The 21,819-nt window shown below is 55.3% G+C and overlaps 32 non-coding genes and 1 pseudogene across 32 annotated transcripts; all 33 read right to left on the bottom strand.

The window, feature by feature from the left end:
* LOC135661889 (5S ribosomal RNA) lies at positions 1–100 on the bottom strand (annotated as a pseudogene; the record flags this gene model as incomplete).
* Positions 101–645: 545 nt separating this feature from the next.
* Positions 646–764, bottom strand: LOC135661888 (5S ribosomal RNA). The gene has a single exon (XR_010507483.1). It is a non-coding gene; the product is annotated as a 5S ribosomal RNA (ribosomal RNA).
* A 546-nt stretch (positions 765–1,310) lies between these two features.
* On the bottom strand, positions 1,311–1,429 carry LOC135661885 (5S ribosomal RNA). The gene has a single exon (XR_010507480.1). It is a non-coding gene; the product is annotated as a 5S ribosomal RNA (ribosomal RNA).
* Positions 1,430–1,975: 546 nt separating this feature from the next.
* On the bottom strand, positions 1,976–2,094 carry LOC135661884 (5S ribosomal RNA). The gene has a single exon (XR_010507479.1). It is a non-coding gene; the product is annotated as a 5S ribosomal RNA (ribosomal RNA).
* Positions 2,095–2,640: 546 nt separating this feature from the next.
* Positions 2,641–2,759, bottom strand: LOC135661883 (5S ribosomal RNA). The gene has a single exon (XR_010507478.1). It is a non-coding gene; the product is annotated as a 5S ribosomal RNA (ribosomal RNA).
* Positions 2,760–3,305: 546 nt separating this feature from the next.
* On the bottom strand, positions 3,306–3,424 carry LOC135661882 (5S ribosomal RNA). The gene has a single exon (XR_010507477.1). It is a non-coding gene; the product is annotated as a 5S ribosomal RNA (ribosomal RNA).
* Positions 3,425–3,970: 546 nt separating this feature from the next.
* On the bottom strand, positions 3,971–4,089 carry LOC135661879 (5S ribosomal RNA). Its single transcript, XR_010507475.1, has one exon. It is a non-coding gene; the product is annotated as a 5S ribosomal RNA (ribosomal RNA).
* A 546-nt stretch (positions 4,090–4,635) lies between these two features.
* LOC135661878 (5S ribosomal RNA) lies at positions 4,636–4,754 on the bottom strand. The gene has a single exon (XR_010507474.1). It is a non-coding gene; the product is annotated as a 5S ribosomal RNA (ribosomal RNA).
* A 545-nt stretch (positions 4,755–5,299) lies between these two features.
* LOC135661887 (5S ribosomal RNA) lies at positions 5,300–5,418 on the bottom strand. Its single transcript, XR_010507482.1, has one exon. It is a non-coding gene; the product is annotated as a 5S ribosomal RNA (ribosomal RNA).
* A 546-nt stretch (positions 5,419–5,964) lies between these two features.
* Positions 5,965–6,083, bottom strand: LOC135661877 (5S ribosomal RNA). Its single transcript, XR_010507473.1, has one exon. It is a non-coding gene; the product is annotated as a 5S ribosomal RNA (ribosomal RNA).
* A 546-nt stretch (positions 6,084–6,629) lies between these two features.
* On the bottom strand, positions 6,630–6,748 carry LOC135661876 (5S ribosomal RNA). Its single transcript, XR_010507472.1, has one exon. It is a non-coding gene; the product is annotated as a 5S ribosomal RNA (ribosomal RNA).
* A 546-nt stretch (positions 6,749–7,294) lies between these two features.
* On the bottom strand, positions 7,295–7,413 carry LOC135661875 (5S ribosomal RNA). The gene has a single exon (XR_010507471.1). It is a non-coding gene; the product is annotated as a 5S ribosomal RNA (ribosomal RNA).
* A 545-nt stretch (positions 7,414–7,958) lies between these two features.
* LOC135661886 (5S ribosomal RNA) lies at positions 7,959–8,077 on the bottom strand. Its single transcript, XR_010507481.1, has one exon. It is a non-coding gene; the product is annotated as a 5S ribosomal RNA (ribosomal RNA).
* Positions 8,078–8,623: 546 nt separating this feature from the next.
* LOC135661874 (5S ribosomal RNA) lies at positions 8,624–8,742 on the bottom strand. The gene has a single exon (XR_010507470.1). It is a non-coding gene; the product is annotated as a 5S ribosomal RNA (ribosomal RNA).
* Positions 8,743–9,288: 546 nt separating this feature from the next.
* Positions 9,289–9,407, bottom strand: LOC135661873 (5S ribosomal RNA). The gene has a single exon (XR_010507469.1). It is a non-coding gene; the product is annotated as a 5S ribosomal RNA (ribosomal RNA).
* Positions 9,408–9,953: 546 nt separating this feature from the next.
* LOC135661872 (5S ribosomal RNA) lies at positions 9,954–10,072 on the bottom strand. Its single transcript, XR_010507468.1, has one exon. It is a non-coding gene; the product is annotated as a 5S ribosomal RNA (ribosomal RNA).
* Positions 10,073–10,618: 546 nt separating this feature from the next.
* On the bottom strand, positions 10,619–10,737 carry LOC135661871 (5S ribosomal RNA). The gene has a single exon (XR_010507467.1). It is a non-coding gene; the product is annotated as a 5S ribosomal RNA (ribosomal RNA).
* Positions 10,738–11,283: 546 nt separating this feature from the next.
* Positions 11,284–11,402, bottom strand: LOC135661870 (5S ribosomal RNA). The gene has a single exon (XR_010507466.1). It is a non-coding gene; the product is annotated as a 5S ribosomal RNA (ribosomal RNA).
* Positions 11,403–11,948: 546 nt separating this feature from the next.
* Positions 11,949–12,067, bottom strand: LOC135661868 (5S ribosomal RNA). Its single transcript, XR_010507464.1, has one exon. It is a non-coding gene; the product is annotated as a 5S ribosomal RNA (ribosomal RNA).
* A 546-nt stretch (positions 12,068–12,613) lies between these two features.
* On the bottom strand, positions 12,614–12,732 carry LOC135661867 (5S ribosomal RNA). Its single transcript, XR_010507463.1, has one exon. It is a non-coding gene; the product is annotated as a 5S ribosomal RNA (ribosomal RNA).
* A 546-nt stretch (positions 12,733–13,278) lies between these two features.
* On the bottom strand, positions 13,279–13,397 carry LOC135661866 (5S ribosomal RNA). Its single transcript, XR_010507462.1, has one exon. It is a non-coding gene; the product is annotated as a 5S ribosomal RNA (ribosomal RNA).
* Positions 13,398–13,943: 546 nt separating this feature from the next.
* Positions 13,944–14,062, bottom strand: LOC135661865 (5S ribosomal RNA). The gene has a single exon (XR_010507461.1). It is a non-coding gene; the product is annotated as a 5S ribosomal RNA (ribosomal RNA).
* Positions 14,063–14,608: 546 nt separating this feature from the next.
* Positions 14,609–14,727, bottom strand: LOC135661864 (5S ribosomal RNA). The gene has a single exon (XR_010507460.1). It is a non-coding gene; the product is annotated as a 5S ribosomal RNA (ribosomal RNA).
* Positions 14,728–15,273: 546 nt separating this feature from the next.
* LOC135661863 (5S ribosomal RNA) lies at positions 15,274–15,392 on the bottom strand. Its single transcript, XR_010507459.1, has one exon. It is a non-coding gene; the product is annotated as a 5S ribosomal RNA (ribosomal RNA).
* A 546-nt stretch (positions 15,393–15,938) lies between these two features.
* On the bottom strand, positions 15,939–16,057 carry LOC135661862 (5S ribosomal RNA). Its single transcript, XR_010507458.1, has one exon. It is a non-coding gene; the product is annotated as a 5S ribosomal RNA (ribosomal RNA).
* Positions 16,058–16,603: 546 nt separating this feature from the next.
* On the bottom strand, positions 16,604–16,722 carry LOC135661861 (5S ribosomal RNA). The gene has a single exon (XR_010507457.1). It is a non-coding gene; the product is annotated as a 5S ribosomal RNA (ribosomal RNA).
* A 546-nt stretch (positions 16,723–17,268) lies between these two features.
* LOC135661860 (5S ribosomal RNA) lies at positions 17,269–17,387 on the bottom strand. Its single transcript, XR_010507456.1, has one exon. It is a non-coding gene; the product is annotated as a 5S ribosomal RNA (ribosomal RNA).
* A 546-nt stretch (positions 17,388–17,933) lies between these two features.
* On the bottom strand, positions 17,934–18,052 carry LOC135661859 (5S ribosomal RNA). The gene has a single exon (XR_010507455.1). It is a non-coding gene; the product is annotated as a 5S ribosomal RNA (ribosomal RNA).
* A 546-nt stretch (positions 18,053–18,598) lies between these two features.
* Positions 18,599–18,717, bottom strand: LOC135661891 (5S ribosomal RNA). Its single transcript, XR_010507485.1, has one exon. It is a non-coding gene; the product is annotated as a 5S ribosomal RNA (ribosomal RNA).
* Positions 18,718–19,263: 546 nt separating this feature from the next.
* On the bottom strand, positions 19,264–19,382 carry LOC135661890 (5S ribosomal RNA). The gene has a single exon (XR_010507484.1). It is a non-coding gene; the product is annotated as a 5S ribosomal RNA (ribosomal RNA).
* Positions 19,383–19,928: 546 nt separating this feature from the next.
* On the bottom strand, positions 19,929–20,047 carry LOC135661881 (5S ribosomal RNA). The gene has a single exon (XR_010507476.1). It is a non-coding gene; the product is annotated as a 5S ribosomal RNA (ribosomal RNA).
* A 546-nt stretch (positions 20,048–20,593) lies between these two features.
* Positions 20,594–20,712, bottom strand: LOC135661869 (5S ribosomal RNA). The gene has a single exon (XR_010507465.1). It is a non-coding gene; the product is annotated as a 5S ribosomal RNA (ribosomal RNA).
* Positions 20,713–21,258: 546 nt separating this feature from the next.
* Positions 21,259–21,377, bottom strand: LOC135661858 (5S ribosomal RNA). Its single transcript, XR_010507454.1, has one exon. It is a non-coding gene; the product is annotated as a 5S ribosomal RNA (ribosomal RNA).
* Positions 21,378–21,819: the final 442 nt, after the last annotated feature.

Here is a 21,819-nt window from a genome sequence, read left to right as displayed (position 1 = left end):
TCCCAGGGGGTCACCCATCCTAGTACTACTCTCGCCCAAGCACGCTTAACTTCGGAGTTCTGATGGGATCCGGTGCTTTAGTGCTGGTATGATCGCACTCGTTTTGTGTGCGTCGTCCCTCGCCTTTGTGCACGTCGCGGACGGCGCATATCGACGACCGGAGCCCATTGCGCGCCCCGAAACCTCTCGAACGATCTCGGAATCGCCATCGTCGGATCTCTCCGATGCCCACGAGGCCGACCGCGTACCGGCACGGCAAGCGCGCGCCGAAACCATCGGGACTTTCTCGAACGAACTCGGAATCGCTATTGCGGCCCCATTCCGGAAAGCTCTCTCCGAGCCCCACGAGACTGACTGCGTAGCGGTCACGGCGAATTCCGAGGCCCAAAACCATCGCCTCGGAGGTCGACGGGAGAGGTTTTGGCCGCTCGGGGCGCAAAAAGGAGTGCAACACGAGGACTTCCCATGGGGTCACCCATCCTGGAACCATACATGTCTGATCATTGTATGTTTACGAAGAAATTTTTAGATGATGACTTCATTTACATGTTACTGACACATTTACTGTTGGCCATGATGCTGGAAAAATTGAAAAGCTTAAAGGAGAGTTTTAAGTAAGTCTTTTGGCCGCTCGGGGCGCAAAAAGGAGTGCAACACGAGGACTTCCCATGGGGTCACCCATCCTAGTACTACTCTCGCCCAAGCACGCTTAACTTCGGAGTTCTGATGGGATCCGGTGCTTTAGTGCTGGTATGATCGCACTCGTTTTGTGTGCGTCGTCCCTCGCCTTTGTGCACGTCGCGGACGGCGCATATCGACGACCGGAGCCCATTGCGCGCCCCGAAACCTCTCGAACGATCTCGGAATCGCCATCGTCGGATCTCTCCGATGCCCACGAGGCCGACCGCGTACCGGACACGGCAAGCGCGCGCCGAAACCATCGGGACTTTCTCGAACGAACTCGGAATCGCTATTGCGGCCCCATTCCGGAAAGCTCTCTCCGAGCCCCACGAGACTGACTGCGTAGCGGTCACGGCGAATTCCGAGGCCCAAAACCATCGCCTCGGAGGTCGACGGGAGAGGTTTTGGCCGCTCGGGGCGCAAAAAGGAGTGCAACACGAGGACTTCCCATGGGGTCACCCATCCTGGAACCATACATGTCTGATCATTGTATGTTTACGAAGAAATTTTTAGATGATGACTTCATTTACATGTTACTGACACATTTACTGTTGGCCATGATGCTGGAAAAATTGAAAAGCTTAAAGGAGAGTTTTAAGTAAGTCTTTTGGCCGCTCGGGGCGCAAAAAGGAGTGCAACACGAGGACTTCCCAGGGGGTCACCCATCCTAGTACTACTCTCGCCCAAGCACGCTTAACTTCGGAGTTCTGATGGGATCCGGTGCTTTAGTGCTGGTATGATCGCACTCGTTTTGTGTGCGTCGTCCCTCGCCTTTGTGCACGTCGCGGACGGCGCATATCGACGACCGGAGCCCATTGCGCGCCCCGAAACCTCTCGAACGATCTCGGAATCGCCATCGTCGGATCTCTCCGATGCCCACGAGGCCGACCGCGTACCGGACACGGCAAGCGCGCGCCGAAACCATCGGGACTTTCTCGAACGAACTCGGAATCGCTATTGCGGCCCCATTCCGGAAAGCTCTCTCCGAGCCCCACGAGACTGACTGCGTAGCGGTCACGGCGAATTCCGAGGCCCAAAACCATCGCCTCGGAGGTCGACGGGAGAGGTTTTGGCCGCTCGGGGCGCAAAAAGGAGTGCAACACGAGGACTTCCCATGGGGTCACCCATCCTGGAACCATACATGTCTGATCATTGTATGTTTACGAAGAAATTTTTAGATGATGACTTCATTTACATGTTACTGACACATTTACTGTTGGCCATGATGCTGGAAAAATTGAAAAGCTTAAAGGAGAGTTTTAAGTAAGTCTTTTGGCCGCTCGGGGCGCAAAAAGGAGTGCAACACGAGGACTTCCCAGGGGGTCACCCATCCTAGTACTACTCTCGCCCAAGCACGCTTAACTTCGGAGTTCTGATGGGATCCGGTGCTTTAGTGCTGGTATGATCGCACTCGTTTTGTGTGCGTCGTCCCTCGCCTTTGTGCACGTCGCGGACGGCGCATATCGACGACCGGAGCCCATTGCGCGCCCCGAAACCTCTCGAACGATCTCGGAATCGCCATCGTCGGATCTCTCCGATGCCCACGAGGCCGACCGCGTACCGGACACGGCAAGCGCGCGCCGAAACCATCGGGACTTTCTCGAACGAACTCGGAATCGCTATTGCGGCCCCATTCCGGAAAGCTCTCTCCGAGCCCCACGAGACTGACTGCGTAGCGGTCACGGCGAATTCCGAGGCCCAAAACCATCGCCTCGGAGGTCGACGGGAGAGGTTTTGGCCGCTCGGGGCGCAAAAAGGAGTGCAACACGAGGACTTCCCATGGGGTCACCCATCCTGGAACCATACATGTCTGATCATTGTATGTTTACGAAGAAATTTTTAGATGATGACTTCATTTACATGTTACTGACACATTTACTGTTGGCCATGATGCTGGAAAAATTGAAAAGCTTAAAGGAGAGTTTTAAGTAAGTCTTTTGGCCGCTCGGGGCGCAAAAAGGAGTGCAACACGAGGACTTCCCAGGGGGTCACCCATCCTAGTACTACTCTCGCCCAAGCACGCTTAACTTCGGAGTTCTGATGGGATCCGGTGCTTTAGTGCTGGTATGATCGCACTCGTTTTGTGTGCGTCGTCCCTCGCCTTTGTGCACGTCGCGGACGGCGCATATCGACGACCGGAGCCCATTGCGCGCCCCGAAACCTCTCGAACGATCTCGGAATCGCCATCGTCGGATCTCTCCGATGCCCACGAGGCCGACCGCGTACCGGACACGGCAAGCGCGCGCCGAAACCATCGGGACTTTCTCGAACGAACTCGGAATCGCTATTGCGGCCCCATTCCGGAAAGCTCTCTCCGAGCCCCACGAGACTGACTGCGTAGCGGTCACGGCGAATTCCGAGGCCCAAAACCATCGCCTCGGAGGTCGACGGGAGAGGTTTTGGCCGCTCGGGGCGCAAAAAGGAGTGCAACACGAGGACTTCCCATGGGGTCACCCATCCTGGAACCATACATGTCTGATCATTGTATGTTTACGAAGAAATTTTTAGATGATGACTTCATTTACATGTTACTGACACATTTACTGTTGGCCATGATGCTGGAAAAATTGAAAAGCTTAAAGGAGAGTTTTAAGTAAGTCTTTTGGCCGCTCGGGGCGCAAAAAGGAGTGCAACACGAGGACTTCCCAGGGGGTCACCCATCCTAGTACTACTCTCGCCCAAGCACGCTTAACTTCGGAGTTCTGATGGGATCCGGTGCTTTAGTGCTGGTATGATCGCACTCGTTTTGTGTGCGTCGTCCCTCGCCTTTGTGCACGTCGCGGACGGCGCATATCGACGACCGGAGCCCATTGCGCGCCCCGAAACCTCTCGAACGATCTCGGAATCGCCATCGTCGGATCTCTCCGATGCCCACGAGGCCGACCGCGTACCGGACACGGCAAGCGCGCGCCGAAACCATCGGGACTTTCTCGAACGAACTCGGAATCGCTATTGCGGCCCCATTCCGGAAAGCTCTCTCCGAGCCCCACGAGACTGACTGCGTAGCGGTCACGGCGAATTCCGAGGCCCAAAACCATCGCCTCGGAGGTCGACGGGAGAGGTTTTGGCCGCTCGGGGCGCAAAAAGGAGTGCAACACGAGGACTTCCCATGGGGTCACCCATCCTGGAACCATACATGTCTGATCATTGTATGTTTACGAAGAAATTTTTAGATGATGACTTCATTTACATGTTACTGACACATTTACTGTTGGCCATGATGCTGGAAAAATTGAAAAGCTTAAAGGAGAGTTTTAAGTAAGTCTTTTGGCCGCTCGGGGCGCAAAAAGGAGTGCAACACGAGGACTTCCCAGGGGGTCACCCATCCTAGTACTACTCTCGCCCAAGCACGCTTAACTTCGGAGTTCTGATGGGATCCGGTGCTTTAGTGCTGGTATGATCGCACTCGTTTTGTGTGCGTCGTCCCTCGCCTTTGTGCACGTCGCGGACGGCGCATATCGACGACCGGAGCCCATTGCGCGCCCCGAAACCTCTCGAACGATCTCGGAATCGCCATCGTCGGATCTCTCCGATGCCCACGAGGCCGACCGCGTACCGGACACGGCAAGCGCGCGCCGAAACCATCGGGACTTTCTCGAACGAACTCGGAATCGCTATTGCGGCCCCATTCCGGAAAGCTCTCTCCGAGCCCCACGAGACTGACTGCGTAGCGGTCACGGCGAATTCCGAGGCCCAAAACCATCGCCTCGGAGGTCGACGGGAGAGGTTTTGGCCGCTCGGGGCGCAAAAAGGAGTGCAACACGAGGACTTCCCATGGGGTCACCCATCCTGGAACCATACATGTCTGATCATTGTATGTTTACGAAGAAATTTTTAGATGATGACTTCATTTACATGTTACTGACACATTTACTGTTGGCCATGATGCTGGAAAAATTGAAAAGCTTAAAGGAGAGTTTTAAGTAAGTCTTTTGGCCGCTCGGGGCGCAAAAAGGAGTGCAACACGAGGACTTCCCAGGGGGTCACCCATCCTAGTACTACTCTCGCCCAAGCACGCTTAACTTCGGAGTTCTGATGGGATCCGGTGCTTTAGTGCTGGTATGATCGCACTCGTTTTGTGTGCGTCGTCCCTCGCCTTTGTGCACGTCGCGGACGGCGCATATCGACGACCGGAGCCCATTGCGCGCCCCGAAACCTCTCGAACGATCTCGGAATCGCCATCGTCGGATCTCTCCGATGCCCACGAGGCCGACCGCGTACCGGCACGGCAAGCGCGCGCCGAAACCATCGGGACTTTCTCGAACGAACTCGGAATCGCTATTGCGGCCCCATTCCGGAAAGCTCTCTCCGAGCCCCACGAGACTGACTGCGTAGCGGTCACGGCGAATTCCGAGGCCCAAAACCATCGCCTCGGAGGTCGACGGGAGAGGTTTTGGCCGCTCGGGGCGCAAAAAGGAGTGCAACACGAGGACTTCCCATGGGGTCACCCATCCTGGAACCATACATGTCTGATCATTGTATGTTTACGAAGAAATTTTTAGATGATGACTTCATTTACATGTTACTGACACATTTACTGTTGGCCATGATGCTGGAAAAATTGAAAAGCTTAAAGGAGAGTTTTAAGTAAGTCTTTTGGCCGCTCGGGGCGCAAAAAGGAGTGCAACACGAGGACTTCCCATGGGGTCACCCATCCTAGTACTACTCTCGCCCAAGCACGCTTAACTTCGGAGTTCTGATGGGATCCGGTGCTTTAGTGCTGGTATGATCGCACTCGTTTTGTGTGCGTCGTCCCTCGCCTTTGTGCACGTCGCGGACGGCGCATATCGACGACCGGAGCCCATTGCGCGCCCCGAAACCTCTCGAACGATCTCGGAATCGCCATCGTCGGATCTCTCCGATGCCCACGAGGCCGACCGCGTACCGGACACGGCAAGCGCGCGCCGAAACCATCGGGACTTTCTCGAACGAACTCGGAATCGCTATTGCGGCCCCATTCCGGAAAGCTCTCTCCGAGCCCCACGAGACTGACTGCGTAGCGGTCACGGCGAATTCCGAGGCCCAAAACCATCGCCTCGGAGGTCGACGGGAGAGGTTTTGGCCGCTCGGGGCGCAAAAAGGAGTGCAACACGAGGACTTCCCATGGGGTCACCCATCCTGGAACCATACATGTCTGATCATTGTATGTTTACGAAGAAATTTTTAGATGATGACTTCATTTACATGTTACTGACACATTTACTGTTGGCCATGATGCTGGAAAAATTGAAAAGCTTAAAGGAGAGTTTTAAGTAAGTCTTTTGGCCGCTCGGGGCGCAAAAAGGAGTGCAACACGAGGACTTCCCAGGGGGTCACCCATCCTAGTACTACTCTCGCCCAAGCACGCTTAACTTCGGAGTTCTGATGGGATCCGGTGCTTTAGTGCTGGTATGATCGCACTCGTTTTGTGTGCGTCGTCCCTCGCCTTTGTGCACGTCGCGGACGGCGCATATCGACGACCGGAGCCCATTGCGCGCCCCGAAACCTCTCGAACGATCTCGGAATCGCCATCGTCGGATCTCTCCGATGCCCACGAGGCCGACCGCGTACCGGACACGGCAAGCGCGCGCCGAAACCATCGGGACTTTCTCGAACGAACTCGGAATCGCTATTGCGGCCCCATTCCGGAAAGCTCTCTCCGAGCCCCACGAGACTGACTGCGTAGCGGTCACGGCGAATTCCGAGGCCCAAAACCATCGCCTCGGAGGTCGACGGGAGAGGTTTTGGCCGCTCGGGGCGCAAAAAGGAGTGCAACACGAGGACTTCCCATGGGGTCACCCATCCTGGAACCATACATGTCTGATCATTGTATGTTTACGAAGAAATTTTTAGATGATGACTTCATTTACATGTTACTGACACATTTACTGTTGGCCATGATGCTGGAAAAATTGAAAAGCTTAAAGGAGAGTTTTAAGTAAGTCTTTTGGCCGCTCGGGGCGCAAAAAGGAGTGCAACACGAGGACTTCCCAGGGGGTCACCCATCCTAGTACTACTCTCGCCCAAGCACGCTTAACTTCGGAGTTCTGATGGGATCCGGTGCTTTAGTGCTGGTATGATCGCACTCGTTTTGTGTGCGTCGTCCCTCGCCTTTGTGCACGTCGCGGACGGCGCATATCGACGACCGGAGCCCATTGCGCGCCCCGAAACCTCTCGAACGATCTCGGAATCGCCATCGTCGGATCTCTCCGATGCCCACGAGGCCGACCGCGTACCGGACACGGCAAGCGCGCGCCGAAACCATCGGGACTTTCTCGAACGAACTCGGAATCGCTATTGCGGCCCCATTCCGGAAAGCTCTCTCCGAGCCCCACGAGACTGACTGCGTAGCGGTCACGGCGAATTCCGAGGCCCAAAACCATCGCCTCGGAGGTCGACGGGAGAGGTTTTGGCCGCTCGGGGCGCAAAAAGGAGTGCAACACGAGGACTTCCCATGGGGTCACCCATCCTGGAACCATACATGTCTGATCATTGTATGTTTACGAAGAAATTTTTAGATGATGACTTCATTTACATGTTACTGACACATTTACTGTTGGCCATGATGCTGGAAAAATTGAAAAGCTTAAAGGAGAGTTTTAAGTAAGTCTTTTGGCCGCTCGGGGCGCAAAAAGGAGTGCAACACGAGGACTTCCCAGGGGGTCACCCATCCTAGTACTACTCTCGCCCAAGCACGCTTAACTTCGGAGTTCTGATGGGATCCGGTGCTTTAGTGCTGGTATGATCGCACTCGTTTTGTGTGCGTCGTCCCTCGCCTTTGTGCACGTCGCGGACGGCGCATATCGACGACCGGAGCCCATTGCGCGCCCCGAAACCTCTCGAACGATCTCGGAATCGCCATCGTCGGATCTCTCCGATGCCCACGAGGCCGACCGCGTACCGGCACGGCAAGCGCGCGCCGAAACCATCGGGACTTTCTCGAACGAACTCGGAATCGCTATTGCGGCCCCATTCCGGAAAGCTCTCTCCGAGCCCCACGAGACTGACTGCGTAGCGGTCACGGCGAATTCCGAGGCCCAAAACCATCGCCTCGGAGGTCGACGGGAGAGGTTTTGGCCGCTCGGGGCGCAAAAAGGAGTGCAACACGAGGACTTCCCATGGGGTCACCCATCCTGGAACCATACATGTCTGATCATTGTATGTTTACGAAGAAATTTTTAGATGATGACTTCATTTACATGTTACTGACACATTTACTGTTGGCCATGATGCTGGAAAAATTGAAAAGCTTAAAGGAGAGTTTTAAGTAAGTCTTTTGGCCGCTCGGGGCGCAAAAAGGAGTGCAACACGAGGACTTCCCATGGGGTCACCCATCCTAGTACTACTCTCGCCCAAGCACGCTTAACTTCGGAGTTCTGATGGGATCCGGTGCTTTAGTGCTGGTATGATCGCACTCGTTTTGTGTGCGTCGTCCCTCGCCTTTGTGCACGTCGCGGACGGCGCATATCGACGACCGGAGCCCATTGCGCGCCCCGAAACCTCTCGAACGATCTCGGAATCGCCATCGTCGGATCTCTCCGATGCCCACGAGGCCGACCGCGTACCGGACACGGCAAGCGCGCGCCGAAACCATCGGGACTTTCTCGAACGAACTCGGAATCGCTATTGCGGCCCCATTCCGGAAAGCTCTCTCCGAGCCCCACGAGACTGACTGCGTAGCGGTCACGGCGAATTCCGAGGCCCAAAACCATCGCCTCGGAGGTCGACGGGAGAGGTTTTGGCCGCTCGGGGCGCAAAAAGGAGTGCAACACGAGGACTTCCCATGGGGTCACCCATCCTGGAACCATACATGTCTGATCATTGTATGTTTACGAAGAAATTTTTAGATGATGACTTCATTTACATGTTACTGACACATTTACTGTTGGCCATGATGCTGGAAAAATTGAAAAGCTTAAAGGAGAGTTTTAAGTAAGTCTTTTGGCCGCTCGGGGCGCAAAAAGGAGTGCAACACGAGGACTTCCCAGGGGGTCACCCATCCTAGTACTACTCTCGCCCAAGCACGCTTAACTTCGGAGTTCTGATGGGATCCGGTGCTTTAGTGCTGGTATGATCGCACTCGTTTTGTGTGCGTCGTCCCTCGCCTTTGTGCACGTCGCGGACGGCGCATATCGACGACCGGAGCCCATTGCGCGCCCCGAAACCTCTCGAACGATCTCGGAATCGCCATCGTCGGATCTCTCCGATGCCCACGAGGCCGACCGCGTACCGGACACGGCAAGCGCGCGCCGAAACCATCGGGACTTTCTCGAACGAACTCGGAATCGCTATTGCGGCCCCATTCCGGAAAGCTCTCTCCGAGCCCCACGAGACTGACTGCGTAGCGGTCACGGCGAATTCCGAGGCCCAAAACCATCGCCTCGGAGGTCGACGGGAGAGGTTTTGGCCGCTCGGGGCGCAAAAAGGAGTGCAACACGAGGACTTCCCATGGGGTCACCCATCCTGGAACCATACATGTCTGATCATTGTATGTTTACGAAGAAATTTTTAGATGATGACTTCATTTACATGTTACTGACACATTTACTGTTGGCCATGATGCTGGAAAAATTGAAAAGCTTAAAGGAGAGTTTTAAGTAAGTCTTTTGGCCGCTCGGGGCGCAAAAAGGAGTGCAACACGAGGACTTCCCAGGGGGTCACCCATCCTAGTACTACTCTCGCCCAAGCACGCTTAACTTCGGAGTTCTGATGGGATCCGGTGCTTTAGTGCTGGTATGATCGCACTCGTTTTGTGTGCGTCGTCCCTCGCCTTTGTGCACGTCGCGGACGGCGCATATCGACGACCGGAGCCCATTGCGCGCCCCGAAACCTCTCGAACGATCTCGGAATCGCCATCGTCGGATCTCTCCGATGCCCACGAGGCCGACCGCGTACCGGACACGGCAAGCGCGCGCCGAAACCATCGGGACTTTCTCGAACGAACTCGGAATCGCTATTGCGGCCCCATTCCGGAAAGCTCTCTCCGAGCCCCACGAGACTGACTGCGTAGCGGTCACGGCGAATTCCGAGGCCCAAAACCATCGCCTCGGAGGTCGACGGGAGAGGTTTTGGCCGCTCGGGGCGCAAAAAGGAGTGCAACACGAGGACTTCCCATGGGGTCACCCATCCTGGAACCATACATGTCTGATCATTGTATGTTTACGAAGAAATTTTTAGATGATGACTTCATTTACATGTTACTGACACATTTACTGTTGGCCATGATGCTGGAAAAATTGAAAAGCTTAAAGGAGAGTTTTAAGTAAGTCTTTTGGCCGCTCGGGGCGCAAAAAGGAGTGCAACACGAGGACTTCCCAGGGGGTCACCCATCCTAGTACTACTCTCGCCCAAGCACGCTTAACTTCGGAGTTCTGATGGGATCCGGTGCTTTAGTGCTGGTATGATCGCACTCGTTTTGTGTGCGTCGTCCCTCGCCTTTGTGCACGTCGCGGACGGCGCATATCGACGACCGGAGCCCATTGCGCGCCCCGAAACCTCTCGAACGATCTCGGAATCGCCATCGTCGGATCTCTCCGATGCCCACGAGGCCGACCGCGTACCGGACACGGCAAGCGCGCGCCGAAACCATCGGGACTTTCTCGAACGAACTCGGAATCGCTATTGCGGCCCCATTCCGGAAAGCTCTCTCCGAGCCCCACGAGACTGACTGCGTAGCGGTCACGGCGAATTCCGAGGCCCAAAACCATCGCCTCGGAGGTCGACGGGAGAGGTTTTGGCCGCTCGGGGCGCAAAAAGGAGTGCAACACGAGGACTTCCCATGGGGTCACCCATCCTGGAACCATACATGTCTGATCATTGTATGTTTACGAAGAAATTTTTAGATGATGACTTCATTTACATGTTACTGACACATTTACTGTTGGCCATGATGCTGGAAAAATTGAAAAGCTTAAAGGAGAGTTTTAAGTAAGTCTTTTGGCCGCTCGGGGCGCAAAAAGGAGTGCAACACGAGGACTTCCCAGGGGGTCACCCATCCTAGTACTACTCTCGCCCAAGCACGCTTAACTTCGGAGTTCTGATGGGATCCGGTGCTTTAGTGCTGGTATGATCGCACTCGTTTTGTGTGCGTCGTCCCTCGCCTTTGTGCACGTCGCGGACGGCGCATATCGACGACCGGAGCCCATTGCGCGCCCCGAAACCTCTCGAACGATCTCGGAATCGCCATCGTCGGATCTCTCCGATGCCCACGAGGCCGACCGCGTACCGGACACGGCAAGCGCGCGCCGAAACCATCGGGACTTTCTCGAACGAACTCGGAATCGCTATTGCGGCCCCATTCCGGAAAGCTCTCTCCGAGCCCCACGAGACTGACTGCGTAGCGGTCACGGCGAATTCCGAGGCCCAAAACCATCGCCTCGGAGGTCGACGGGAGAGGTTTTGGCCGCTCGGGGCGCAAAAAGGAGTGCAACACGAGGACTTCCCATGGGGTCACCCATCCTGGAACCATACATGTCTGATCATTGTATGTTTACGAAGAAATTTTTAGATGATGACTTCATTTACATGTTACTGACACATTTACTGTTGGCCATGATGCTGGAAAAATTGAAAAGCTTAAAGGAGAGTTTTAAGTAAGTCTTTTGGCCGCTCGGGGCGCAAAAAGGAGTGCAACACGAGGACTTCCCAGGGGGTCACCCATCCTAGTACTACTCTCGCCCAAGCACGCTTAACTTCGGAGTTCTGATGGGATCCGGTGCTTTAGTGCTGGTATGATCGCACTCGTTTTGTGTGCGTCGTCCCTCGCCTTTGTGCACGTCGCGGACGGCGCATATCGACGACCGGAGCCCATTGCGTGCCCCGAAACCTCTCGAACGATCTCGGAATCGCCATCGTCGGATCTCTCCGATGCCCACGAGGCCGACCGCGTACCGGACACGGCAAGCGCGCGCCGAAACCATCGGGACTTTCTCGAACGAACTCGGAATCGCTATTGCGGCCCCATTCCGGAAAGCTCTCTCCGAGCCCCACGAGACTGACTGCGTAGCGGTCACGGCGAATTCCGAGGCCCAAAACCATCGCCTCGGAGGTCGACGGGAGAGGTTTTGGCCGCTCGGGGCGCAAAAAGGAGTGCAACACGAGGACTTCCCATGGGGTCACCCATCCTGGAACCATACATGTCTGATCATTGTATGTTTACGAAGAAATTTTTAGATGATGACTTCATTTACATGTTACTGACACATTTACTGTTGGCCATGATGCTGGAAAAATTGAAAAGCTTAAAGGAGAGTTTTAAGTAAGTCTTTTGGCCGCTCGGGGCGCAAAAAGGAGTGCAACACGAGGACTTCCCAGGGGGTCACCCATCCTAGTACTACTCTCGCCCAAGCACGCTTAACTTCGGAGTTCTGATGGGATCCGGTGCTTTAGTGCTGGTATGATCGCACTCGTTTTGTGTGCGTCGTCCCTCGCCTTTGTGCACGTCGCGGACGGCGCATATCGACGACCGGAGCCCATTGCGCGCCCCGAAACCTCTCGAACGATCTCGGAATCGCCATCGTCGGATCTCTCCGATGCCCACGAGGCCGACCGCGTACCGGACACGGCAAGCGCGCGCCGAAACCATCGGGACTTTCTCGAACGAACTCGGAATCGCTATTGCGGCCCCATTCCGGAAAGCTCTCTCCGAGCCCCACGAGACTGACTGCGTAGCGGTCACGGCGAATTCCGAGGCCCAAAACCATCGCCTCGGAGGTCGACGGGAGAGGTTTTGGCCGCTCGGGGCGCAAAAAGGAGTGCAACACGAGGACTTCCCATGGGGTCACCCATCCTGGAACCATACATGTCTGATCATTGTATGTTTACGAAGAAATTTTTAGATGATGACTTCATTTACATGTTACTGACACATTTACTGTTGGCCATGATGCTGGAAAAATTGAAAAGCTTAAAGGAGAGTTTTAAGTAAGTCTTTTGGCCGCTCGGGGCGCAAAAAGGAGTGCAACACGAGGACTTCCCAGGGGGTCACCCATCCTAGTACTACTCTCGCCCAAGCACGCTTAACTTCGGAGTTCTGATGGGATCCGGTGCTTTAGTGCTGGTATGATCGCACTCGTTTTGTGTGCGTCGTCCCTCGCCTTTGTGCACGTCGCGGACGGCGCATATCGACGACCGGAGCCCATTGCGCGCCCCGAAACCTCTCGAACGATCTCGGAATCGCCATCGTCGGATCTCTCCGATGCCCACGAGGCCGACCGCGTACCGGACACGGCAAGCGCGCGCCGAAACCATCGGGACTTTCTCGAACGAACTCGGAATCGCTATTGCGGCCCCATTCCGGAAAGCTCTCTCCGAGCCCCACGAGACTGACTGCGTAGCGGTCACGGCGAATTCCGAGGCCCAAAACCATCGCCTCGGAGGTCGACGGGAGAGGTTTTGGCCGCTCGGGGCGCAAAAAGGAGTGCAACACGAGGACTTCCCATGGGGTCACCCATCCTGGAACCATACATGTCTGATCATTGTATGTTTACGAAGAAATTTTTAGATGATGACTTCATTTACATGTTACTGACACATTTACTGTTGGCCATGATGCTGGAAAAATTGAAAAGCTTAAAGGAGAGTTTTAAGTAAGTCTTTTGGCCGCTCGGGGCGCAAAAAGGAGTGCAACACGAGGACTTCCCAGGGGGTCACCCATCCTAGTACTACTCTCGCCCAAGCACGCTTAACTTCGGAGTTCTGATGGGATCCGGTGCTTTAGTGCTGGTATGATCGCACTCGTTTTGTGTGCGTCGTCCCTCGCCTTTGTGCACGTCGCGGACGGCGCATATCGACGACCGGAGCCCATTGCGCGCCCCGAAACCTCTCGAACGATCTCGGAATCGCCATCGTCGGATCTCTCCGATGCCCACGAGGCCGACCGCGTACCGGACACGGCAAGCGCGCGCCGAAACCATCGGGACTTTCTCGAACGAACTCGGAATCGCTATTGCGGCCCCATTCCGGAAAGCTCTCTCCGAGCCCCACGAGACTGACTGCGTAGCGGTCACGGCGAATTCCGAGGCCCAAAACCATCGCCTCGGAGGTCGACGGGAGAGGTTTTGGCCGCTCGGGGCGCAAAAAGGAGTGCAACACGAGGACTTCCCATGGGGTCACCCATCCTGGAACCATACATGTCTGATCATTGTATGTTTACGAAGAAATTTTTAGATGATGACTTCATTTACATGTTACTGACACATTTACTGTTGGCCATGATGCTGGAAAAATTGAAAAGCTTAAAGGAGAGTTTTAAGTAAGTCTTTTGGCCGCTCGGGGCGCAAAAAGGAGTGCAACACGAGGACTTCCCAGGGGGTCACCCATCCTAGTACTACTCTCGCCCAAGCACGCTTAACTTCGGAGTTCTGATGGGATCCGGTGCTTTAGTGCTGGTATGATCGCACTCGTTTTGTGTGCGTCGTCCCTCGCCTTTGTGCACGTCGCGGACGGCGCATATCGACGACCGGAGCCCATTGCGCGCCCCGAAACCTCTCGAACGATCTCGGAATCGCCATCGTCGGATCTCTCCGATGCCCACGAGGCCGACCGCGTACCGGACACGGCAAGCGCGCGCCGAAACCATCGGGACTTTCTCGAACGAACTCGGAATCGCTATTGCGGCCCCATTCCGGAAAGCTCTCTCCGAGCCCCACGAGACTGACTGCGTAGCGGTCACGGCGAATTCCGAGGCCCAAAACCATCGCCTCGGAGGTCGACGGGAGAGGTTTTGGCCGCTCGGGGCGCAAAAAGGAGTGCAACACGAGGACTTCCCATGGGGTCACCCATCCTGGAACCATACATGTCTGATCATTGTATGTTTACGAAGAAATTTTTAGATGATGACTTCATTTACATGTTACTGACACATTTACTGTTGGCCATGATGCTGGAAAAATTGAAAAGCTTAAAGGAGAGTTTTAAGTAAGTCTTTTGGCCGCTCGGGGCGCAAAAAGGAGTGCAACACGAGGACTTCCCAGGGGGTCACCCATCCTAGTACTACTCTCGCCCAAGCACGCTTAACTTCGGAGTTCTGATGGGATCCGGTGCTTTAGTGCTGGTATGATCGCACTCGTTTTGTGTGCGTCGTCCCTCGCCTTTGTGCACGTCGCGGACGGCGCATATCGACGACCGGAGCCCATTGCGCGCCCCGAAACCTCTCGAACGATCTCGGAATCGCCATCGTCGGATCTCTCCGATGCCCACGAGGCCGACCGCGTACCGGACACGGCAAGCGCGCGCCGAAACCATCGGGACTTTCTCGAACGAACTCGGAATCGCTATTGCGGCCCCATTCCGGAAAGCTCTCTCCGAGCCCCACGAGACTGACTGCGTAGCGGTCACGGCGAATTCCGAGGCCCAAAACCATCGCCTCGGAGGTCGACGGGAGAGGTTTTGGCCGCTCGGGGCGCAAAAAGGAGTGCAACACGAGGACTTCCCATGGGGTCACCCATCCTGGAACCATACATGTCTGATCATTGTATGTTTACGAAGAAATTTTTAGATGATGACTTCATTTACATGTTACTGACACATTTACTGTTGGCCATGATGCTGGAAAAATTGAAAAGCTTAAAGGAGAGTTTTAAGTAAGTCTTTTGGCCGCTCGGGGCGCAAAAAGGAGTGCAACACGAGGACTTCCCAGGGGGTCACCCATCCTAGTACTACTCTCGCCCAAGCACGCTTAACTTCGGAGTTCTGATGGGATCCGGTGCTTTAGTGCTGGTATGATCGCACTCGTTTTGTGTGCGTCGTCCCTCGCCTTTGTGCACGTCGCGGACGGCGCATATCGACGACCGGAGCCCATTGCGCGCCCCGAAACCTCTCGAACGATCTCGGAATCGCCATCGTCGGATCTCTCCGATGCCCACGAGGCCGACCGCGTACCGGACACGGCAAGCGCGCGCCGAAACCATCGGGACTTTCTCGAACGAACTCGGAATCGCTATTGCGGCCCCATTCCGGAAAGCTCTCTCCGAGCCCCACGAGACTGACTGCGTAGCGGTCACGGCGAATTCCGAGGCCCAAAACCATCGCCTCGGAGGTCGACGGGAGAGGTTTTGGCCGCTCGGGGCGCAAAAAGGAGTGCAACACGAGGACTTCCCATGGGGTCACCCATCCTGGAACCATACATGTCTGATCATTGTATGTTTACGAAGAAATTTTTAGATGATGACTTCATTTACATGTTACTGACACATTTACTGTTGGCCATGATGCTGGAAAAATTGAAAAGCTTAAAGGAGAGTTTTAAGTAAGTCTTTTGGCCGCTCGGGGCGCAAAAAGGAGTGCAACACGAGGACTTCCCAGGGGGTCACCCATCCTAGTACTACTCTCGCCCAAGCACGCTTAACTTCGGAGTTCTGATGGGATCCGGTGCTTTAGTGCTGGTATGATCGCACTCGTTTTGTGTGCGTCGTCCCTCGCCTTTGTGCACGTCGCGGACGGCGCATATCGACGACCGGAGCCCATTGCGCGCCCCGAAACCTCTCGAACGATCTCGGAATCGCCATCGTCGGATCTCTCCGATGCCCACGAGGCCGACCGCGTACCGGACACGGCAAGCGCGCGCCGAAACCATCGGGACTTTCTCGAACGAACTCGGAATCGCTATTGCGGCCCCATTCCGGAAAGCTCTCTCCGAGCCCCACGAGACTGACTGCGTAGCGGTCACGGCGAATTCCGAGGCCCAAAACCATCGCCTCGGAGGTCGACGGGAGAGGTTTTGGCCGCTCGGGGCGCAAAAAGGAGTGCAACACGAGGACTTCCCATGGGGTCACCCATCCTGGAACCATACATGTCTGATCATTGTATGTTTACGAAGAAATTTTTAGATGATGACTTCATTTACATGTTACTGACACATTTACTGTTGGCCATGATGCTGGAAAAATTGAAAAGCTTAAAGGAGAGTTTTAAGTAAGTCTTTTGGCCGCTCGGGGCGCAAAAAGGAGTGCAACACGAGGACTTCCCAGGGGGTCACCCATCCTAGTACTACTCTCGCCCAAGCACGCTTAACTTCGGAGTTCTGATGGGATCCGGTGCTTTAGTGCTGGTATGATCGCACTCGTTTTGTGTGCGTCGTCCCTCGCCTTTGTGCACGTCGCGGACGGCGCATATCGACGACCGGAGCCCATTGCGCGCCCCGAAACCTCTCGAACGATCTCGGAATCGCCATCGTCGGATCTCTCCGATGCCCACGAGGCCGACCGCGTACCGGACACGGCAAGCGCGCGCCGAAACCATCGGGACTTTCTCGAACGAACTCGGAATCGCTATTGCGGCCCCATTCCGGAAAGCTCTCTCCGAGCCCCACGAGACTGACTGCGTAGCGGTCACGGCGAATTCCGAGGCCCAAAACCATCGCCTCGGAGGTCGACGGGAGAGGTTTTGGCCGCTCGGGGCGCAAAAAGGAGTGCAACACGAGGACTTCCCATGGGGTCACCCATCCTGGAACCATACATGTCTGATCATTGTATGTTTACGAAGAAATTTTTAGATGATGACTTCATTTACATGTTACTGACACATTTACTGTTGGCCATGATGCTGGAAAAATTGAAAAGCTTAAAGGAGAGTTTTAAGTAAGTCTTTTGGCCGCTCGGGGCGCAAAAAGGAGTGCAACACGAGGACTTCCCAGGGGGTCACCCATCCTAGTACTACTCTCGCCCAAGCACGCTTAACTTCGGAGTTCTGATGGGATCCGGTGCTTTAGTGCTGGTATGATCGCACTCGTTTTGTGTGCGTCGTCCCTCGCCTTTGTGCACGTCGCGGACGGCGCATATCGACGACCGGAGCCCATTGCGCGCCCCGAAACCTCTCGAACGATCTCGGAATCGCCATCGTCGGATCTCTCCGATGCCCACGAGGCCGACCGCGTACCGGACACGGCAAGCGCGCGCCGAAACCATCGGGACTTTCTCGAACGAACTCGGAATCGCTATTGCGGCCCCATTCCGGAAAGCTCTCTCCGAGCCCCACGAGACTGACTGCGTAGCGGTCACGGCGAATTCCGAGGCCCAAAACCATCGCCTCGGAGGTCGACGGGAGAGGTTTTGGCCGCTCGGGGCGCAAAAAGGAGTGCAACACGAGGACTTCCCATGGGGTCACCCATCCTGGAACCATACATGTCTGATCATTGTATGTTTACGAAGAAATTTTTAGATGATGACTTCATTTACATGTTACTGACACATTTACTGTTGGCCATGATGCTGGAAAAATTGAAAAGCTTAAAGGAGAGTTTTAAGTAAGTCTTTTGGCCGCTCGGGGCGCAAAAAGGAGTGCAACACGAGGACTTCCCAGGGGGTCACCCATCCTAGTACTACTCTCGCCCAAGCACGCTTAACTTCGGAGTTCTGATGGGATCCGGTGCTTTAGTGCTGGTATGATCGCACTCGTTTTGTGTGCGTCGTCCCTCGCCTTTGTGCACGTCGCGGACGGCGCATATCGACGACCGGAGCCCATTGCGCGCCCCGAAACCTCTCGAACGATCTCGGAATCGCCATCGTCGGATCTCTCCGATGCCCACGAGGCCGACCGCGTACCGGACACGGCAAGCGCGCGCCGAAACCATCGGGACTTTCTCGAACGAACTCGGAATCGCTATTGCGGCCCCATTCCGGAAAGCTCTCTCCGAGCCCCACGAGACTGACTGCGTAGCGGTCACGGCGAATTCCGAGGCCCAAAACCATCGCCTCGGAGGTCGACGGGAGAGGTTTTGGCCGCTCGGGGCGCAAAAAGGAGTGCAACACGAGGACTTCCCATGGGGTCACCCATCCTGGAACCATACATGTCTGATCATTGTATGTTTACGAAGAAATTTTTAGATGATGACTTCATTTACATGTTACTGACACATTTACTGTTGGCCATGATGCTGGAAAAATTGAAAAGCTTAAAGGAGAGTTTTAAGTAAGTCTTTTGGCCGCTCGGGGCGCAAAAAGGAGTGCAACACGAGGACTTCCCAGGGGGTCACCCATCCTAGTACTACTCTCGCCCAAGCACGCTTAACTTCGGAGTTCTGATGGGATCCGGTGCTTTAGTGCTGGTATGATCGCACTCGTTTTGTGTGCGTCGTCCCTCGCCTTTGTGCACGTCGCGGACGGCGCATATCGACGACCGGAGCCCATTGCGCGCCCCGAAACCTCTCGAACGATCTCGGAATCGCCATCGTCGGATCTCTCCGATGCCCACGAGGCCGACCGCGTACCGGACACGGCAAGCGCGCGCCGAAACCATCGGGACTTTCTCGAACGAACTCGGAATCGCTATTGCGGCCCCATTCCGGAAAGCTCTCTCCGAGCCCCACGAGACTGACTGCGTAGCGGTCACGGCGAATTCCGAGGCCCAAAACCATCGCCTCGGAGGTCGACGGGAGAGGTTTTGGCCGCTCGGGGCGCAAAAAGGAGTGCAACACGAGGACTTCCCATGGGGTCACCCATCCTGGAACCATACATGTCTGATCATTGTATGTTTACGAAGAAATTTTTAGATGATGACTTCATTTACATGTTACTGACACATTTACTGTTGGCCATGATGCTGGAAAAATTGAAAAGCTTAAAGGAGAGTTTTAAGTAAGTCTTTTGGCCGCTCGGGGCGCAAAAAGGAGTGCAACACGAGGACTTCCCAGGGGGTCACCCATCCTAGTACTACTCTCGCCCAAGCACGCTTAACTTCGGAGTTCTGATGGGATCCGGTGCTTTAGTGCTGGTATGATCGCACTCGTTTTGTGTGCGTCGTCCCTCGCCTTTGTGCACGTCGCGGACGGCGCATATCGACGACCGGAGCCCATTGCGCGCCCCGAAACCTCTCGAACGATCTCGGAATCGCCATCGTCGGATCTCTCCGATGCCCACGAGGCCGACCGCGTACCGGACACGGCAAGCGCGCGCCGAAACCATCGGGACTTTCTCGAACGAACTCGGAATCGCTATTGCGGCCCCATTCCGGAAAGCTCTCTCCGAGCCCCACGAGACTGACTGCGTAGCGGTCACGGCGAATTCCGAGGCCCAAAACCATCGCCTCGGAGGTCGACGGGAGAGGTTTTGGCCGCTCGGGGCGCAAAAAGGAGTGCAACACGAGGACTTCCCATGGGGTCACCCATCCTGGAACCATACATGTCTGATCATTGTATGTTTACGAAGAAATTTTTAGATGATGACTTCATTTACATGTTACTGACACATTTACTGTTGGCCATGATGCTGGAAAAATTGAAAAGCTTAAAGGAGAGTTTTAAGTAAGTCTTTTGGCCGCTCGGGGCGCAAAAAGGAGTGCAACACGAGGACTTCCCAGGGGGTCACCCATCCTAGTACTACTCTCGCCCAAGCACGCTTAACTTCGGAGTTCTGATGGGATCCGGTGCTTTAGTGCTGGTATGATCGCACTCGTTTTGTGTGCGTCGTCCCTCGCCTTTGTGCACGTCGCGGACGGCGCATATCGACGACCGGAGCCCATTGCGCGCCCCGAAACCTCTCGAACGATCTCGGAATCGCCATCGTCGGATCTCTCCGATGCCCACGAGGCCGACCGCGTACCGGACACGGCAAGCGCGCGCCGAAACCATCGGGACTTTCTCGAACGAACTCGGAATCGCTATTGCGGCCCCATTCCGGAAAGCTCTCTCCGAGCCCCACGAGACTGACTGCGTAGCGGTCACGGCGAATTCCGAGGCCCAAAACCATCGCCTCGGAGGTCGACGGGAGAGGTTTTGGCCGCTCGGGGCGCAAAAAGGAGTGCAACACGAGGACTTCCCATGGGGTCACCCATCCTGGAACCATACATGTCTGATCATTGTATGTTTACGAAGAAATTTTTAGATGATGACTTCATTTACATGTTACTGACACATTTACTGTTGGCCATGATGCTGGAAAAATTGAAAAGCTTAAAGGAGAGTTTTAAGTAAGTCTTTTGGCCGCTCGGGGCGCAAAAAGGAGTGCAACACGAGGACTTCCCAGGGGGTCACCCATCCTAGTACTACTCTCGCCCAAGCACGCTTAACTTCGGAGTTCTGATGGGATCCGGTGCTTTAGTGCTGGTATGATCGCACTCGTTTTGTGTGCGTCGTCCCTCGCCTTTGTGCACGTCGCGGACGGCGCATATCGACGACCGGAGCCCATTGCGCGCCCCGAAACCTCTCGAACGATCTCGGAATCGCCATCGTCGGATCTCTCCGATGCCCACGAGGCCGACCGCGTACCGGACACGGCAAGCGCGCGCCGAAACCATCGGGACTTTCTCGAACGAACTCGGAATCGCTATTGCGGCCCCATTCCGGAAAGCTCTCTCCGAGCCCCACGAGACTGACTGCGTAGCGGTCACGGCGAATTCCGAGGCCCAAAACCATCGCCTCGGAGGTCGACGGGAGAGGTTTTGGCCGCTCGGGGCGCAAAAAGGAGTGCAACACGAGGACTTCCCATGGGGTCACCCATCCTGGAACCATACATGTCTGATCATTGTATGTTTACGAAGAAATTTTTAGATGATGACTTCATTTACATGTTACTGACACATTTACTGTTGGCCATGATGCTGGAAAAATTGAAAAGCTTAAAGGAGAGTTTTAAGTAAGTCTTTTGGCCGCTCGGGGCGCAAAAAGGAGTGCAACACGAGGACTTCCCAGGGGGTCACCCATCCTAGTACTACTCTCGCCCAAGCACGCTTAACTTCGGAGTTCTGATGGGATCCGGTGCTTTAGTGCTGGTATGATCGCACTCGTTTTGTGTGCGTCGTCCCTCGCCTTTGTGCACGTCGCGGACGGCGCATATCGACGACCGGAGCCCATTGCGCGCCCCGAAACCTCTCGAACGATCTCGGAATCGCCATCGTCGGATCTCTCCGATGCCCACGAGGCCGACCGCGTACCGGACACGGCAAGCGCGCGCCGAAACCATCGGGACTTTCTCGAACGAACTCGGAATCGCTATTGCGGCCCCATTCCGGAAAGCTCTCTCCGAGCCCCACGAGACTGACTGCGTAGCGGTCACGGCGAATTCCGAGGCCCAAAACCATCGCCTCGGAGGTCGACGGGAGAGGTTTTGGCCGCTCGGGGCGCAAAAAGGAGTGCAACACGAGGACTTCCCATGGGGTCACCCATCCTGGAACCATACATGTCTGATCATTGTATGTTTACGAAGAAATTTTTAGATGATGACTTCA

This window comes from Musa acuminata, unplaced genomic scaffold (genome assembly GCF_036884655.1).
Source record: "Musa acuminata AAA Group cultivar baxijiao unplaced genomic scaffold, Cavendish_Baxijiao_AAA HiC_scaffold_578, whole genome shotgun sequence".
NCBI lineage: Eukaryota > Viridiplantae > Streptophyta > Magnoliopsida > Zingiberales > Musaceae > Musa > Musa acuminata.
Note: the sequence above shows the minus strand (reverse complement) of the source record. Positions and strands in the feature narration are given on the sequence as shown.